Source organism: Archocentrus centrarchus, chromosome 4 (genome assembly GCF_007364275.1).
Source record: "Archocentrus centrarchus isolate MPI-CPG fArcCen1 chromosome 4, fArcCen1, whole genome shotgun sequence".
Classification (NCBI taxonomy): Eukaryota; Metazoa; Chordata; class Actinopteri; order Cichliformes; family Cichlidae; genus Archocentrus; species Archocentrus centrarchus.
Window position 1 is genome coordinate 24,895,983 of NC_044349.1, and position 11,075 is coordinate 24,907,057.

The window sequence follows — 11,075 nt, forward strand, 5'->3', positions numbered from 1 at the left end:
AGGGGTGCCCCAAAGTGTTCTTTGTAGACAATTATCTTGAGTGGCTCTTCAGAGTCTTTGTGGTGATGTGTACAGTCTGCATGTCCCTTGAACAAGTCACAGAGCTTTGGCCATGATTCCTTTCGGTCATGAAATACAGAAAAGATAGTGCTGTGATATTAAAATGACATTACCACAACAAACACTGCAATAAAGTAAAAAAAAAAGAAAAAAAGATATAGACATATGAAGGTTTACATGCTGCAAAAAATGTGAAACTACGCCAGTCTGTAAACAGTGATGAATGTTTATATCTGAAATAATTTTACCATTGCCCTTTGCTTTTTACTAAATACTGTAAGCTGTATACATAACCCTAACTTTATGTAGCTGAACCCCAAACACTGTCTCCAGCCAAATCATAGCCAAGAGCTAAGATCTCGATGTAACCCATCTTCCATCACATTAATATTTCTAAATTCAAAAAAGGAAGACAAAAAACTCTGACCTAGAGTCTTTGTTTGTCACCCAACACTTATCCATCTCTGCACATACCTCATGAAAAGTCAGTGCCAGAGTGGACAAACTGCCATGACAAAGATGATGATACTGAAAGTCAGCGCAGAAAAAGAACAAAGATGGAAAGATGGGCTCTCCCCCACTGGTCTGGGCCCAGGCTGAAGTCCTTGTCTGGAATGAAATCTGCCTGCTGTCTGCAGGCCTCTGTTGCTCTGTTTGATATTCAAACAAACACCTGTCAAAAATCCACGTCTCATCTCACACAGCTCTTGGAAATTGGCAAAAAAAAAAAAAAAAAGCCAACTTATTCCTTGTGCTAAAACAGAGGGGAAGAGGGGCGAATGTGGGTTTTTATTCCAACCATCTGTGCATGTGTTAAATATAGATTTTTATGGAAGGCTCAAAGGGCTAGTTCTGCTTTCCCCCAAAATGTCAAAGAATAATAGGCTATTCAAGGTGCTGCATTCAGCGAGGTGTTTGCACAATAAATTATTTCAAATTCCATTTTTTTTTTCTAACTAACATCAGATTGCACAGCTGACTGAACTGTGGGTGTGTAGTCACGGTCTAATGATACCAAGAAGTTTGGCACATGTTCTAAGATGGAGGAATAGCCTTTGTACCAAATCTGTCCATGTCCCCCTTCAGCTCCTCCTACACCCTGCTGTTTTCCACATCTCTCCCTCTTTCCTACTCTCCTTTTTTCTCACTCATATTGAGATGAAGGGTCTGCTGCAGGATGACGGGTGCCGCTTGGCAGTGATCCAGGCAACACATCTGCCTGACTGCTGTTCCTCTTTCTTTTTTTTCCACCCCCCCCCAACAGCATTGGTTCAGTTGTCAGACCATTTCAGGGTCTGTCTCAAGGTCTGCAGATGTGTTTCTTAGAGCAGCAATGATGGACTCTTGCAGAGATCTCTAGTGTGAGTGACTAATGGCGCGGAGACATCTCTGAAGGCATTGAAGAATGGATTTATCCAGTGTCATTCATCACACTGCCTGTCACTGCCAATATAAAATGCCTGATAGAAAGCACACATTCACCTTTGAGTGGAACTGACTCAGATGCTCTACAAAAACTGAAGGGAAACTCTGCAGTGAAACAAGATGAACCATGACTACAACATCTAAAAGAGAAAGATTTGTATTCTCTTTAATATTCAAGATGTCACATTCTACATACACATTAAAGCCAGTAAGCCCTGCATTTCGGCTCAATTTTAATGAAAAACTCTGCAGTTCAAAGTTGTTCAAAGTTCAAAGTTCACGACGTGTAGTGAGAATTCCTTTACCTGTTTTTCTCATGTCAGTGACTGTGACCTGTAACAACACCCCCCCCACCCCTCTGTGGAACGAGTTTAACTGTAGACCTGCTCGTCTTTTTATGCCGTAGTTTTGGCATGGGCCATGAGTGAGGTTTAGAAAGTACATAGTGAAATGCTGAAATTTATCATAGAAATAATAGCACATTAAACAATATTTAAATCCAATAAAAAATTAAAAAGCTTCCATGCTTTGAATTTACCTGTGTCTGGAAGATTTCACAGGTGCAGCGTGTTCGCAGCAGTGGATCACAGCACGCTCGGATCGCAGATGACTTTCTTATGAATTTGTAGCAAGGAAATTAAGACTTTTACATTTACATGAAGAATTCTAAAATTTGCCAGACTAATCCAAAGAAGCAGAAAGCAACGCGGCCGAGCACATTTCAGGGACAATAAACTAAACACCAAGGTTTATGTAAATATGTTTTAACTGGTGAGAAGGACCGAGACTGGAGGAGAGGGAGAGAAAGGTAAAAAGGAACATGGAACTGACAATTAGGGACAACTAATCACCAAGTGTGTAGCCAAGCGCATCCCCCTGCACTGGTGCCAGCGCTTGCACTGTGCTTGAACCTGTGCTGAATGCCAACGGCAGATAATTATAAACCCGCAGGGCAGCCTCCTCTGTGCAGAGGGAGGCATGGAGCCTCAGCCAAGCCTGAACTCCTGACCTTCTTCACACACCAAGCGTCTGTTGTGGGCTTTGGGAGGTGCAAGATGGGTCACAGCAAGCCGTGAGGCAACTAGGAGAGAATGAAAGAGAGGGGAGAGTGAGTTGTTGAGGACGGGTGGTGAGCAGGGAGGGTATGGTGGGGGGTGGAGGGATATGAGGGAGGAGGGACTCAGTGGAGGGTCACTTTTTTGTTGGCATTATTTGGTTAGAGCTTCTGACCAATCATAGAAAACACTTGACAAATCAGGGTGAAACCCACAGAAAAAACAAAAAAAATCCCCTTTGTTTGGTTATCTCCTCTCTTCTTTATCAGCATTCATTAGGTGTGGAAATGTAATCAGTTCCAAACCTTTGCATTCAAAGAAAAGCTTTTGTTTGAGCTGGATCATCTTTTAACTTATTACATTGTCCTGCACTGTCATCACTTAACTCTTTGATTCTCAATTGCTTAAAGGTCCTGTTCTTGCTCATTATTGCCCCTTTGGAAATGGCATTTAAACAATAATAATAAAACTAATAATAGCCTTTCGATTGAAGATGTTGGGGAGAGATTTACCTCTGTGATCACAGTTGGGAAACACAGTTTGAGGGCATGAAGGACAAAGGCCTCGTCACCTTTGTTTACATGCTGAGATCGAGGAATAACCAGCTGAGCCTCAATCGCGAATCAAAGTGAACTCCACACCAAAAAAAAAAAAAGGGTAAATCCTGTAATCATGTTTATGGTTTACAAACTGAGTTTACAAATTGCACAATATTGATTCATTGTTGGAGTAGTGCAATAATTTAGCTGATTTAAAAGTTATTTCACGATTATTACATTATTATACCCCATCAATTCATCTTTTTTTTTTTTTGTACTCAGATATCCAGATAAAGGTGGTGGAACCTATTCAAGCTAACACTGCTCAAGAAGTGGGGCACACCCTGGACAGATAATTAATAATATTACTTGTTACTCTACCTTCAATCCTTCAGCCTAGCTTTGTCAGAGGGGACTTTAAAAAAAAAAATGCAGAAACAGACACATTTTGATTTAAGCAACTCCCATCTGACAGTTTGGGGTGATTGTTGATCAACACTCACTTGTTAATATTAGCCAAAGCGGGTGCAAGAAGTTCTCTCTCACATCATCCCACTGTTAATTAAGCCAGGTCTTTGCCACAGTCTGATGTTAATGAGCCAGCTGTAAATAAAGAAAACCTAACATACAGTTGGTGTTACCAAGAGTTGTAGTTCTTTGCTTTAGCTGGCATGCAACCACAAAACTGTAACCAAAGCAAAGAGGCCAATATTAGTGTCTTGGAGTGTTACAGTGATCAGAAACTGTAACGTAAAAGTTAAACATTGCATTGCTCTCCAGTTATGTCAGTGCATAAATGGTGATCTCCAATCTCATTGTACATTCTGTATAATGACAATAAAGGCATTCTATCTTCTATGATGAAATACAGATTTCATATATTAAACTTTCTAATGTGGTGCTGCAAGCAGTTTATTTCTTTTTTTACTCTTTACGCCTCACTTACAAGTGTAAATGTTCTTCTCGTGTTATCTAGAATTCAAGTTAAAAAAAAAAGAAAGAAACAGAATTTAAAAAAGAAGATTTAAATCAAAGTCACTACGACCTCAACATATACCAGAAACAAACAAAAAAAGCCATTATCACCAGGATCCTGATGTTAATTTTCCCATCTTCTCTGTCAAGTCAGAAAAGTCGCCAGACCACCTCAGCTCATCTGGTCTCCTGTTCTCATCATGGAGATCTCTCTCGCTTTGCACTTTGCCAATTTCCCATGATTGAATGTAATTGGGACCAGATACCCCCCCTCCCCCCTCAGCAGTCTTTGATCACTTCTGACCTGGCTCCAGTTCAACTCTGACACACTGGCAGCCATTTCTTGGGTGGTTTGTGATTGCTCACAGACAGTATAGAGATATATTGAGTATTGAACCTAGCTCCAATGAATATTACAATTTAGTTCTGTGGGACTGTTAGGGTTTGGGCAAAAAACAGAAACACAGATAATATGTACAATGCAATAATGTGAGGGGTTTATTTTTGGAGGGGTAGGGGTGGAGGTTGTTTATGCATGTGTGCGTGCATTTCAAGACTGATTATCTTCGGGGAAGAGAACAAGATGTGCAAAAACGATTCCCGAATTTGATTCAGGAGATTTGTAAATCCTGTGCAAATTGCTGTTGCCTATTCCTTTTCTCCCCGACGTTCTCCTCTTTGAAACTCGTCTTCTGAGGCAATCACTCCCAGATGGAGAATATTAGATGTAATCACTTCCATTTGCCGGCTCTTTTACTCTCACTGCGAGGTGACATGCTGTCTCCTTCTGACATCTCCTCACAATGGACAGTTACCGAGAATTCATCTATCACTTTAGACAAAGAACTTTGACACCCCAAATCTGGTAGAAATCATCTCATTTGATAACCCAGAGAAAGCTACAAATCTGCTTGTGTGAATGATAGGTGTGTATTTTCTCCACTATGTGCCAGTGCCCCCCGTCAGTGCTTTTCTCTGTGGTGTTTCAAAAGTGTCAGGTGCACTCAATATAAATTTCATAAGCACTTATAGTGTAGAGCACATACATACTGATAGAGGTTCCTTTGATTTGCTGTTTGATTCTAATACTGTGTCAAGGGTATTGGCTCTGCTTTAAAGATAGCCATGTGCCTTACAGCTATTCTGCCGTCAGAAATTTCAGTCCAGTCTGCCATATGGAAGAGATGAAAATCAGAGATGAGCGAACCTGACGTGTGGAATTAATGATGTCCACATTTCTACCTTCAGACTTTATACATTTTTTACTCCATCTTATTACACGTGAAAGCTTCTTCTTCTATCCTAATTTCAGATTTGTTCCTTTTAATCCCCCAGTGCTTCTTCTATCTTGTCCAGCCACTAGCCTCCTTACACTGCTGTCCACCCTCACGTCCAACCATCGCTCACTCTCTTTCACTCTTTCCTTTATTCTTCATTCTCTCGGACAGACAATAAAGCAAGCTTTTCCATGGCTGACCTGCAGTTCACCCCTCCCTCCACACCATCCCATACCACAGACAGTGAGGGTGAGTTACAGCTCAGGCTCCAGTGTGGTGCAGGGCCGTCGCAGATTCTGGACCAGAATCTGTGTCCCACAGGAGCAGTCTGCTCTGTACTGTTCAGCACTGATGGGGTCACGTAGACTCCTGACATGCACGCACTACTGTTGGGGGGAGGGTGTGTGTGTGTGTGTGTGTGTGTGTGTGTGTGTGTGTGTGTGTGTTGGGGGGGGGGGGGGGGTAAAATGAAAGAAAGAGAAAATTCCGAGAGAATCCTGCAATTCCACTTAGGTCAAGGTGACTCCACTCACTTACCCCTTCTTGAGACATACCCAGAGCTTGACCTTCATCTTTCTCTACTCATGTGCTTCTTTGCGCTTTTCTCATGACCCTCATTTGACACAGACGCATCACTAGCCTTTGCATCTGTCATTTGGCGTGCAGCAATTATTCTTCATGTGAATCAGATGTTACAGAGAAGAGAAAGAGCTCTCCTTTGTTGCCTGGCTGCTCGCTAGAGGAGGAGCACCTGTTTCCAAATAAATCTTAGATTTAAAAAAAAAATCTGATTTCTTGTGCATGCACAGATTTTTACTCCCACCTGAATTCTTCATTCTCATCAAGGTGTAAACTCCCATTTTGCACTCTGTCCTAGGTGAATTTAAGAATTTTGGATTTAAATTACTGGCTGCAAGTCACATGTTTTACCAGCAGCTTTCATCCCAGTGTGGCTGCAGAGCATTTTGACCTCAGGGTCCCAGGGTTGAGGTAGAGGCGCAGTCAGCCCTCACTGGTGGAACCATGAACCGTGTCAGGTCATGTCAGCTCTCTGCTCGGCTCTCCTTACTTGAATGTAAATAAAGCCAGCCTGGCTTGGTTCCACATCAGCAATACTACTCACTCTCTTTTGTTAGGGCTAACATTGGCATTCTGACAACAGGGTCTTTTATTTAAACTTCTTTTTTTTTCACTTTTGAAAATAATAAAAATTTGGGTTGTTATGGAACTGGCTGAAAGCTCTACCTTTGCATTAAATGGACAGACACTTGGACGTTGATCCTCTCGTGTATTTATCTGCTAAACAATGAATAAACTAACTTATTTGAGATGTAAGACATGTATTGTTTCTATACCATATTGTGACCTATAAGTACCAATCAGATCTTTTCTTGACAAAAGCAAAATCCAATTCAAGCATTGCTCCATCGCCAAGAATAACCCATTTTAACTCAGGACCTGATCCCAAAGTAAAGAAAGAGGAGAGTGGAGACCTGGTCCCAAGAGGTCATAAATTGTTGAGACAGACCCAGTTTAGGCAGGGAATTGAGCACAAGCAGAAGCTCCCATAAAGAGTCTAGTGGTCTCTGTTTCTCCCAGAGTTTAACCCTCTCACCTCTTCTTACTGGCTGCTCCTTTATTCAGTGGGCTGATTTATTGAAGTTCACAAGGGAGAAAAACAAGCATAGCATAACCATCAGCCCCGCCTGTGATAAATGACCCACACCGCTATCTTCATCTCAAGTGGGACCTACAGTTCCAGTGGGTGAGAACAAAAGAGAAATTATGTCCGTATGCAGTGGGTTTTTTTTTTTTTTCATTTATCTTATTTTATTAAATTTTTTAAATGTTGAATGAGCCGAAAGAGAAACAAAGTGGAAAAAAAAAACTTTAGCAAATTATTAATTTATGCTTGTAGTTGGGACTAAAAGGATTAACAACATGTGATATGCATGAAATGCAAAAAGAGTTTTAAAGCAACTTACTTTGCTGTACTTTCACTACTACTTTATAGTTTTCTCTATTGTGCTTCTCTGTGTCGCCCAGTGTCCCCCTTATCCCTTGTCATACCCCTGGCTGTCCCAATGCAACATAGCCCCTCTTCTCCCCAAATGAAATTCTTTGGAAAGTCATTTTATATCACCCTTTGACTGTTCATTGAACTGTAAAACCACCCCATTGGAAACAAAATAAAAGGATAGGAGAGGGAGAGAAGGTGGTGTGGGGGAGGGTGGGGGGAGAAAAGGAGGAGAATTATAATTCTTTGCAGGCCTTTGGTATTAACCCAAACACCAGAGCTGTCAGCAGTTCAGAGAGGGAGGTGCGAGGGGCAAACATTCAGTGTTAATTGGCACTTTGTAAGCTCTGAGCCTTCCTTTTGTGAGGGAAGTGGAAGAGAGAGTGAGTGTGCAAGAGGGAAGAAGAGGGCTGGAGGGGGGAGTGGTCAGCACAGGGGGGGATGAGGGAGAGAGAGGGACAGAGAGAGAGAGAGAGAGAGAGAGAGAGAGAGCTTGTGCTTGTAGGTTTGTTGGGCCTTGTTGAGGGTGTTTACGGTTCACTTCTTATCCTTTGTTAATTGGGCATTCTCTCCCCCAGTGAAAAAAAAAAAAAGAATTCATGTAACCCCCAGCCTGCCACCCATGCTCCCAGTGACTCACCCCACCACCCAGATCAGCAAGAGAGGGATAAATGACAAGAACATAACGAAGGGATTGTCCTGGGCATGTCGTTCAAATTTTACATGCTTTCAGTTTTACTGAAATCACACTGAAATTGTTCTGGTTATGGTAGCTACTACCAAACAAGCCGAATTCAGAGAAAATATAACATGGAATACTTTTATTTCTTAAAGTTGCTCTGGGGAAAATCGAGGCTTCTTCACTCTGGTTTGCTTCTGTAGGAGCCAAAATATCAAGCAAGAAATCCTCTTTTTTTTTTTTTTTTAAGGGTTAAAAATGTGTTTCTGCTTCTGAATGTGTGTAAGAAGATTCTCAGCTTTCTTCCCTCAACCCCCCATCCGATGCCCTCGGTGTTAATGATGATACAGGACAGCAGGAATAGAACAATGTTAGACCATTAGGTACAGGATGTGAAAATACCCTGTCTGTCCTCTTTGTGAATCCTCTCCTTCCGCCAATGTGTTTAGAGTTATCTGAAATAATTAGAGAGGAACAGACTGGCGCACACACACACACACACACACACACACACACACACACACACACACACTGAAGGAACGATAGGAAGGCACCTGTGTTTGAAAAAGTTAGGGGCAGAGGAGGGGGGTGTTGTTGGCATGAGGCTGGTGCACTCTGCTTCACAGCACCTCTGGCCTCTTTCTGTCTTTCTCTCTCTCTCCCACTGACTGATGTAAATAATAATAGAACCAGTACTGAAAAGACACAGGTGTCAACCATTGTGCTGCTCTGAATGGACCTGGGGAAAGGAGGTCAGGGGTCACAGGGCCACCTCAGCCACCGCTCACACACCCACAGTTTATATTCACACTGACGCTCCCTTTCATACGTTTTCATCTCGTTGCCCCTTCCTCCCCCCATCTCGCTTACTTGCGTTTTCCTTTTGTTATCTTAGTGCAGTGTTTTGTCAAAACTTTTCAGAGGTCACGAACGTGCTTGGCCCTCAGGAAGAATAACATTCGTTTCAAAATGAATCATCTCACACAGCTAAATAGACGAATAAATGGATGAAATTTATAAAACTTATATAAAATAAAATTAAATTTGAATATTTATGCTATTTGTTTTGAGTAGCCTGCAATTCCTCCCTTCCATCATTGAGTATATGTTCACAAATTTCAGGCTTGACCTTACACTCACGTATTACTGCAAAAGCTCCACAGTATTAAAACTGTTTATTATTTCTGTGAGAATTTATTGAGACAATAGAAAATCTTTTAATTTTTTTGCCACTCGGTGCCTTTTGGCCTATTAAAAAAACTGCTTAGCAATCAGCTAAAACTATTTACCTGAGCATGGTGATGGGCTCCCCATCGTGAATGAAATGTTGAACTATTTCTTTAAAGACCCATTGCTTTTTATCATAAATTATTTATTTATAAATGATGGACAGAGCCAGCATGGGTTCACCATTTAGTTTCTGGACCAGAATTGACCACATTTGGATGAGCGGTTGAAGTGCTAATTTAACAGGTGACACTAGCAAGCTGCATCTATGTAGCGAACAAATAAAATACTAGAATACTAGAAGTATCTCACAGCAGACCATAGTATTTATCAGGTACTGTGAGGTCTGGATTTGGTACACCACTGACGAATTAGAAGAAGTGAAGCCAAGCTGACAGCTATTAGCTACACCTGCCTGTGCAGTTAAACACATTTCAGTCACATCTTTCAGTGAAATCAAAAAGGGTGAGTTTTTTTTTTTTTTTTTTTTTAAGATCCAGATTTGTTATGAAGGGGGAAACTGTCCATGGAGACTAAAACAATTTTTATGCTAGGCTGTAAACATGCTTGTTAATGCAGTTAACAACAGTCTGTGGGGACTGATGAGCTAGTCTCAAGTGACCATTCCAGAAGCTGCAGTTTTGGGTCCCAGACTTACATTAAAATAGTACAACTGAATGATCAGCAAATTCCTTTTTTTTTTTTCTTTTTCATGTCTGTTTTTTAATGAACAAATTACTACAGAGTGCTGCATTCCTCTAAATTACATATAGAATAGATCTTTGCCGTTTACCATACCTTACCATGAGACTCCCATTTCCCATTCTCAGCATTTGGTCAACTATTTTCAATCCAGTGGTGGCCATGATTAATGTCAAAGGTAATATAAAAGGTAATATACACAAGCCGGCACACATGCACAACACACCAAGGCCCCATTTTCTGTAGAGCTCAATGAAATGATGGATGTAGCTGGACAGAATTTGTTGAGTGGTGCCTTTATGCTCAAAGAAGCAGGACAAGGAAGAGTTATAAACTGGGACTGGTGCAAAATGGTTGAGGTACATCAGATTATTTTCATGGATAGGTGACTATTCATGGTCTGAAACATGACATGTCTGCTGCATCAGCAAACTTTGTGTGCAAATGTAAAACTGAGGACACATTATATGATATGTGGAAAAAGGTAATAGACTTATTTTCCATTTAATTGATTTTACTACTACTGCAGCACACCTAAAGTATATCTGTAGATACAGTACAGAGATTAAATCATGCTAAATCATTGGGGAAAAAGCTGAATTCAACCTGCACTCAATACCTCAGTAAGTAGGAGAAGTTTTACGTGTAGCCAGTAAAGCAGAGAGCCTCTACTTTATTCTTGGCCTTTGCTGTTTGCAGCCACAATGAAATGATGTTCTGGCTAGAAAAAAAAAAAATCAAACAAACAAAAAGAAAACCCTTGATGACACAGAAGGAATTTATTTGTAGCCTTTACAGAAGTGGATAAGAATGGAAAGAAATATAAATAAAATAGTGAATGTATTAAGGATTTAGTGTTTACTATATTTTCTGTGTGTTCTCTGTTGTGGGAGGATGCTCCTCAGCCTGTAAGATCCATGCACGGTGCAGATAGAGATGCTAGAGTAGGGTGAGAGGATTTATTACCAAGCATTAGGAGCACTAATCTGTTGCAGGTGTTTCTGGCTGTTCTCCCAGGCCATGCCTGCTCTTCTCTCCAGGAGGCCCCACCACTGTGTGTGCATGTGTGACAGAAGAGAAGACAGAAAGAGGGAGAGGAAAGGAAAGATTTTTCTCTTT